The following is an 8504-nucleotide window of genomic DNA, read 5'->3' on the forward strand; positions in this document are numbered from 1 at the left end:
ACTAGCGATGAGATGTGGATATGCTGAAAAATCTGGTGTAGAGTAGCATCAATGTTGTCAAATCGTTGAAAATACTGTTGCTCAAATCGGGCGAAGCGCTCAGAGATGTTAGCATATGAAGCCGCCGCATGAACTGGACGAGAGGGAAAAGAGATGGGAAGTGAGGATTAATGCAGGGGAAGTGAATTTTAGGATGGTTTGGGGGTTGAGGGATTGAGAAGTGGGGAATGGTGGCTGGGATAGGGTTTTGAAAGGGGGAAAAAATGAATAGTGGTTTGCTTATATAGGGGAGGGCCACACGGCCTATGGCCATGCCTGTGTACTCTGAAGGTGAGCCCGTGTTTTTCGAGTTTTTTGATTTTGGTCATGCCCAGCTACTATCCCACGCCCGTGTGTCTTGGACGTGTGTGTCACACGGCCATGTCACATAGTCGTGCATAGCTTTGTGCGCTTCTCCCAGGCCCGTGTGTTAAGGTACCACGCCCGTGTATTGTTGTCCACGGCTTAACGGTACGAGTGTGTTACACGCCCATGTCTAAGAAACAGAATCGAGCCTTGCCCCTGGCACGCCCGTGTTGTTCTATTCCCACACCTATGTTCACCTATCAAGTTCACCCACGGCCATGTCGCACGGCCATTGGGATGTTTCGCATCTTGTGTTTTGGCAAAATCATGTCCTGCTTCCACACGACCGTATCGCACGGCCATGTCTCTTCCCCTGTTTGGTCACGGCTTTAGGCACGCCCGTGTTCGATGTGATAATGTTAGTTTTAGTAGATTGGTGTGGACTATTACCTTCAATGTTCGATGTGACGCCAGAATTACAAGCTTGAAGGGTGATTGCTTCATCTCCTACACGAAGTGTAAGCTCACCTGTGCCAACATCAATAATTGTTTTAGCAGTTGCTAAAAAGGGCCTCCCTAAAATCAAATGGGTGTTATTATCCTCTTCTATGTCTAGAACAACGAAATCAAGGGGAAATATGAACTTATCTACTTTCATGAGAACATCTTCAATAATACCCCTAGGGAATATTATAGTTTTATCTGCCAATTGAATGCTGATCCTTGTTTGTTTAGGTTTCCCAAGACCTAGTTGCTTAAACATTTTGTAAGGCATAATGTTAATACTAGCCCCTAAATTAGCTAATGTATGACTTATATCTAAACTACCAATTAAACAAGAAATTGTAAAACTCCCTGGATATTTCAATTTGTGGGGTAGCTTATTCTGTAGAATAGCTAAGCAGACTACATTTAGCTCCACATGCGATGCTTCATCCAACTTCTGCTTATTTACTAAAAGCTCTTTTAAAAATTTCATTGCATTTGGCATCTGCGACAAAGCTTCACTAAATGGTAAGTTATTATGTAATTTTTTCAAAAGTTTAAGGAATTTACTAAATTGTTCATCTGAGCAGTCTTTCCTTGTCGCGTTAGGGTATGGGACACGAGGTTTATATTCGACAGTCACTGGTTTGTTTGTATTTTGATCTACCTCATCTCTCCCTTTGTTTACCACTATTACTTACCTTGGTGCTGGTTCAGGCTCAACGACTCCTTCATCATTCTGGATATTAATTGCGTTGAGTTGTTCCCTTGGGTTGGGTTCAGTGTTACTTGGCAAGCTACCTTGTGGTCGTTTGGAGATTAGTTTGGATAGCTGGCCTATCTGAGTTTCGAGCCCTTGGACCGATGCTTGTTGATTCTTAAGTGCTGTCTTGGTATTTTAGAAACGGGTTTCTAACTGAGATGAATTTAGAGAGCATCTCTTCAAGGTTCGATTTCTTCTCTTGTTGATAAGGTGGCTGTTGAAAACCTTGAGGATTTTGTGGCTTTTGATTTCCTTAACCATCGTAGAAGAAATTTGGGTGGTTCCTCCAACCTGTATTATAAGTATTACTGTATGGGTTATTTTGAGATCTAAAGTTATTATTACCCATATAGTTGACTTGTTCCTCTTCGGTTGTAGTGTTGAAGGATTGATATTCTGTATGCACACCTCCGCCACTTAAGTCACACTTTATTACTGGATGTACCTGCGTAGAACCAAGTAAACCATCAATCTTTTTATTGAGAATTTCTACCTGATTTGATAGCATAGTAACTGAGTCGACGTTAAAAATGCGGGCTATTTTCGTTGGCTTAGTCCTCATGACTTGCCACTGATAGTTATTCAGTGACATCTCTTCAATGAATTCATAAGCCTCTTCAGGTGTTTTGTTGTTGATGGTTCTGCCAGCAGCTGCATCAACCATTTGCCGAGTTGAGGGATTCAGACCATTGTGGAATGTTTGTACTTACAGCCAAAGTGGTAACCCATGGTGAGGGCACCTTCGCAATAGATCCTTCTATCTCTCCTATGTGTTATAAAGTGTTTCTAAATCCATCTGCACAAAAGAAGAGATATCATTACGTAATTTAGCCATTTTAGCCGGCAAAAAATATTTGAGTAGAAATTTTTTGGTCATTTGTTCCCAAGTAGTGATGGACCCTCATGGTAACAAGTTCAACCACTGTTTAGCTTTGTTTTTCAGTGAGAAAGGGAACAACTAAAGGCAAATGGCATCATCAGAAACACCATTGATTTTGAATGTATCGCAAAATTCCAGGAAATTTACTAAGTGAGCATTGGGATCTTCATCCTGCAAACCATCAAACTGAACAAACTACTGTATCATCTAAATAGTGTTAGATTTTAATTCAAAAGTATTTGCAGCTACAACAGGTCTAACTATGCTAGATTCAGTTCCTGTTAGAGAAGGTTTAGCATAATCATACATAGTACATAGAGCAGGATTTTGATTAGCCGCAATTGCAGGAGGTAGCTGATTGTCTTGGTTTTCAGCCATCTCTTCGGTTGGGAGTTGAGTATCGTATTCTTGCTCGTTCTCCGTGTGTCGTAAGCTGCGCCTTATTTCTCTTTGATTTTTACGAACTGTACGATCAATTTTTTCGTCAAAAAGTAATGGTCCCGACAGGTTTCTTCTAGTCAAAAAATATAAAAACCTGCCAAGAGAAAGAAAAAGTAAATTAATAAATAATGATAATAAAATTAAATAAAATTAAATTGCAAGAAAAATAAATGGCTAAAGTAATAAAAATTTAGCGTTCCTAATATTTTAGTTCCCTAGCAACAGCGCCAAAAACTTGATCGCGTGATTCGTAACAAGTAATAAATATTTATAATAAAGATCAAACCTAGACTAACTATTATCACGACGAAAATGCAAGCACACCTATCGAACAATAGTATAGCAATGTCAAGACCGAGATGTCGTACCCAAGGGAACCAAAAGCACTACTAATGACTGTCTTTTTATTATCTAGCCTATGAATAGTGGGGTTTTATTTTAATTAACTAATTATCTAAACTAAGAACACACAGAGAAAAGAATTGGGGAATTGCTTTGGGAAAATCAATTGACTTGAGACAATACCTAAGGAAAAATTCACCTAGACTTTACTTGTTATTCTGGCTCCAAATCAGACGATTTATTGATTCAACTTGTTTTGTAGAGATCCTTAAGTTATGTTATTATCCCTATTCAAGACTAATAACGTCTAATACCTAGATTGAATAACCGAGACTTTTCTCTAATTAACACTCTAGGGTTGCATTAACTAGATCTATGGATCCCCCTATTAGGTTTCACCCTAATCTGGCAAAATCATGTCAACCTATTTCTAGGCGTGCAATCAACTCCACTTAATTATGACAAAAGTACTTTTAGATAGGGTCTATTCCTCCTCTAAATAAGAGCATGTCTTGAATCAGTATCCTGGGATATCAAAACAAGAATTAAGAACACATAATTAAGAACAAGTTAACTATTTATCATACGATTCAGAAAATAATAACAAGATTCATCTTAGGTTTCATTCCCCTTAGGTATTTAGGGGTTTAGTTCATAACTAAATAAGAAAACATCTCAGAAGAATAAAAATGCAAAACATAAAGAAAACCCAAAACTCCTGAAGGGAAATTGAGGAGAGGTCTTCAGTCTTGATGATGAATCCAGCTTCTGAGATGGATCATTCTGCTTTCTTGGAGTAATTCCTTACCCCCTATTCTCTGTCTCCCTTTTTCTACTCTTCTAGGGTATATTTATAGGCTTTGGAATGCCTAGAAGCCCTCAAAAGTGGCCTTTTCTGAATTGGACTTAACTTGGGCTCGGCAGGGACACACCCTTGTGCCACGGCTATGTGACATGATTGCCAAGCCATGTTTGATCCGTTAAATTGCACACGGCTGTGTGGGTCAATGGTCAGGCCGTGTGAATCATGAAAACCTTGGTCGACAATCTCAAAAGACACGGGCATGTGAGCTACCCATGTGGCAAGGCTTAGGCCGTGTTATCTTCTTGATTTGGTCCGTTTTGTCTCTTTTTGGCTCTTTTCGCTCTCCTATGCTCTCCTAAATATAAAACATGAAATTAAAGCATTAAGAGCATTGAATTTACCAATTCTAATGAGAAATCATCATAAATGCATTAAACATGGGGTAAAAATATGTATAATTTACAGTTTATCATAATCTTCGAACGACCACAAGGTAGCTTACCAAGTAATACTAAACCTAATCCAAGGGAGCACCTCAACACAATTAGTACTCAAGATAAGGAAGGATTTATTGTGCCTGAGCCAGAATTGATGCAAGAAACTATGGTGAGCAAAGGTAAAAGTGAGGTATGTCATAACAAAACGGTGAATGAAGAATATAGACCTCATGTACCCTAACGCGACAAGGAAAGACCGCTCAGACCAACAATTCGGTAAATTCCTCAAACTTTTGAAAAAATTACATAATAACTTACCGTTTATTGAAGCTTTGTCGCATATGTCAATTGAAATGAAATTTTTAAAAGAGCTTTTATTAAATAAGCGGAAGTTGGATGAAGCGTCGCATGTGGAGTTAAACGCAATCTGCTCAGCTATTCTACAGAATAAGCTACCCCACAAATTGAAAAATCCAGGGAGTTTTACAACTCCTTGCTTAATTGGTAGTTTAGATATAAATCATGCATTAGCTGATTTAGGGGCTAGTATTAACGTCATGCCTTATAAAATATTTAAGCATCTAGGTCTTGGGAAACCTAAACAAACTAGGATGAGCATTCAATTGACAAATAAAACTATAAGATTTCCTAAGAGTATTATTGAAGATGTACTAGTGAAAGTAGATAAGCTCATATTTCCCGTTGATTTCGTTGTTCTAGACATAGAGGAGGATAATAACACCCCTTTGATTTTAGGGAGTCCCTTTTTAGCAACTGCTAAAATAATTATGGATGTTGGCACAGGAGAGCCCACACTTCGTGTGGGAGACAAAATGATCACCCTTCAAGCTCATAATTCCGGCATCACATCGAACATTGAAGTTCACGAGCCATGTTCCAAAAATGATAGAGGACACATTCATGAAGAACAAAGGCTACAGATAGAGAAGCTAGACGAATGGCAAGCAAATAAACCGATAACACACGATAAACCAAAATTATGCCAGAATGAGTTTGATACCTCCCCAAATCTACTTAATTTTGGTGATAAGGTCTTATTAAATGCCGCAGATACCCACATTGTCACTACCAAACCGAACGAGGAAAGCCCTCTTACAGTACTCAGTATTTTTCCATTCGATACGGTAGAGGTGAGTCATCCCAAGTTTGGCACTTTTAAGGTAAACAACACCCGATTAAAACCTTATTTTAATAAGATTGATAACAAGAATGAGGAAGATGAACTCCTCAAACCACTATGACCATTCACTGAAGAGGTAAGTCGAGCTTAGACTATAAATAAGCACTTCTCGGTAGGCAACCCGAGAACTAACAATATTAATTTCTTTGAATTTTGGTATTTAACTCTTAATCTACTAATAGAGATCTTCAATACAGGTGTTTCCATAGAGACACAGCCAAGCATACGGGTGTACTTAAGGCCTTGTGAAAATAAGGCAAAAGATTTCCCAAACACGGGCTACGATAAAACGCCACGGCTGTGTGACATGGCTGTGGTCGAGCTTGCCAAAACAACACAGGCGTGCGACACACCCGTGTGGAAGACCCGTGGTTGAAACTGAGAAACTAACACGGGCGTGCGACACACCCGTGTCTAACACTCATCTTCGAACTTGTTAAATGAACACGAGTGTGGAGCTTGAACACACAAGCGTGGGAGAAGCGAATGAAGCTAGACACGGTGTGAACCCACACGCTCGAGGAACACGGGCGTGTACCAAATGTCAAACGCGCCCAAATTTGAAATTTGCAAATCACACGGGCTGAAATTGAGGGACACGGCTGTGTGCCATGGCCGTGTGCCCCAAAATCTATAAATACCCTACACTATTCACTTTCTTCCCTATTCAAAAACCCTAACCCTAGCCGCTGCAACTCCACAAGGCCCCCTGCCACGCATGTGCGCCGCCTTCAACTTCGGTTTTGACGCCCAATCTCTCTCCCTTAGCGTTTGTTTACTCTCTTCACTTTTATTTTACTTATTACTAATGCTTATTATTACAATAATTTCTATTTCTTTTGAACTATCTTCCATTTCTGTTCATTACTTTATCATTTAGTTTGCATTTTTAGTTAGTTACTATACATTGCATGTTAAATCAAGTGATTAGGAAACTTTGTACCCATGATTTTACCATGCTCATTCTCATGATATTCCCATGCCAATATCTCTCATATAATTTGCATTGTTCAATTATTTGTTATAAATTTCATGTTGTTAGGAAAGCTTCATTCTTTTACACATGCCATTACTACATACAATGACAAAGTCACGAAATTATTATATTAATTATGTTTGGTTGTGGCTGAAAGTCTATTTTTTAGTTGGAAATTGAATTCCTTTTACTTTGACCACTCATCAAGATAACTTGATAATTCTAATCGCAGGTACCATGTCATCGTCAAGAGGAAAGAAAACTGCGGTACCTGCTCCAAAGAAGAGGAAGGGAGCATCCTCTTCCGCGGGCCCAACTTGTAATATCCTGATTTTGGGCCTAGTCGGAATAGTGGTTTCGTGACCACAAAATCCGAGATATAAATAATTATTTTATGATTATTTTAAGGTCTATGATATGATTGCATGATTGTGTGAAAATTTCGTGAAGAAATTTTATGCATAAAGTGCTTAATTTGAAATTTGGGACTAAATTGAATAAATTGCAAAACTTGTGTTCTAGAAGTATTTTGCATAAAATTGAATTAGATTATTAATTAGAGGTCCTTAAAGAGTAATTTTACCAATTTCTAAGTCTATGGACAAAAATTGGACATGGATGGAATTTTGGAAAGTTTAGTAGTAAGGGCATTTTGGTCATTTAGGGGTAAAATGAATTAAAATACAAAATTAAAGCCAATTTTGCTCATCTTCAACCCCATGGCCGAATATAGCAAGGAGAAACCATGGCTAGGGTTTTCAAGCTTCCAAGCTCGATTGTAAGTTCGTTCTAGCCTTGTTTTTAATGATTTTACGTTTTAGAGTCCGGTAGCTCGATTTAGCTTATGCTAGAATAATTTAATCTAGGGTTTATATTTGGAAAAATACCCATAGGTGAAATTTGTGTATTTTGGTGTTTTATGATATAATATGAGGTTTTAAATTATGTTAGACAACTTGTACTACTCGGTTTTAAGTGAAAAGCGAGCAAAAGGGCTTAATCGGTAAAAATACCTAATAGTCATAAGTACATGTTAGAGTGAGAATTTGATGTTGCCATAGAAGGAAAAATGATCAGCGTGTCATAAAACATAAGAAAATAGGCTGAATTTTAATTTACGAGCTTTGGGGCAAAAGTGTAAATATGCAAAAGTTTAGGGGTAAAATTGTAATTTTTCCAAAATATGATTTTGGGTCAATTTGAATAATGTGAGTCCTAATTAGACTATATTTTAAATGATAGAGCAAGGAAAACTGAAATTGGGCTAAAATGGGGAAAATACCAAGTTGTGGACGAAATGGTAAAAATAGCCATTTTAGCATACGAGGTAAGTTCATATGTAAATGTTGGTAACATAGTTATTATTTTAAATGTTTTAATGTTTTTAAATGATATGATAATTATTATGAAATATTATACTTGTGATAATTGTTTGATAATATGTCAAATTATGTGATATACTTGGAAAATGTGAAATACTACCGAGTATCGGTATCGGCATTCCGTAGAAGATGGTTGAGACACATGATTGGGAAAAAGGTCCCGTTGAACCTTAGGAATGGATTAGGATACAAGTGACATGTCACTGGGATATTTGGGCATCTGAACTCGTTGAGTTGAGTCCGAGTTCACTTATGGATGCGAGCGTCCGAACTCGTTGAGTTGAGTCCGAGTTCGTGAGATGTAACTAGGCATCCGAACTCGTTGAGTTGAGTCCGAGTTCACTTATGGATCTGACGCTGAGCTCGTTGAGTTGAGTCCGAGTTCACTTATGGGCGGGTTACATGGTAGCTTGGCTACATATGTGGCACTTATGTGCAAGTTATCC

General features: G+C 38.2%; 1 non-coding gene across 1 annotated transcript; it reads left to right on the forward strand.

Moving 5' to 3' along the window:
• The first annotated feature begins 2316 nt into the window (after positions 1 to 2316).
• Positions 2317 to 2423, forward strand: LOC128284565 (small nucleolar RNA R71). The gene has a single exon (XR_008274989.1). It is a non-coding gene; the product is annotated as a small nucleolar RNA R71 (small nucleolar RNA).
• Positions 2424 to 8504: the final 6081 nt, after the last annotated feature.

This window comes from Gossypium arboreum, chromosome 11, assembly GCF_025698485.1.
Source record: "Gossypium arboreum isolate Shixiya-1 chromosome 11, ASM2569848v2, whole genome shotgun sequence".
Taxonomy (NCBI): Eukaryota; Viridiplantae; Streptophyta; class Magnoliopsida; order Malvales; family Malvaceae; genus Gossypium; species Gossypium arboreum.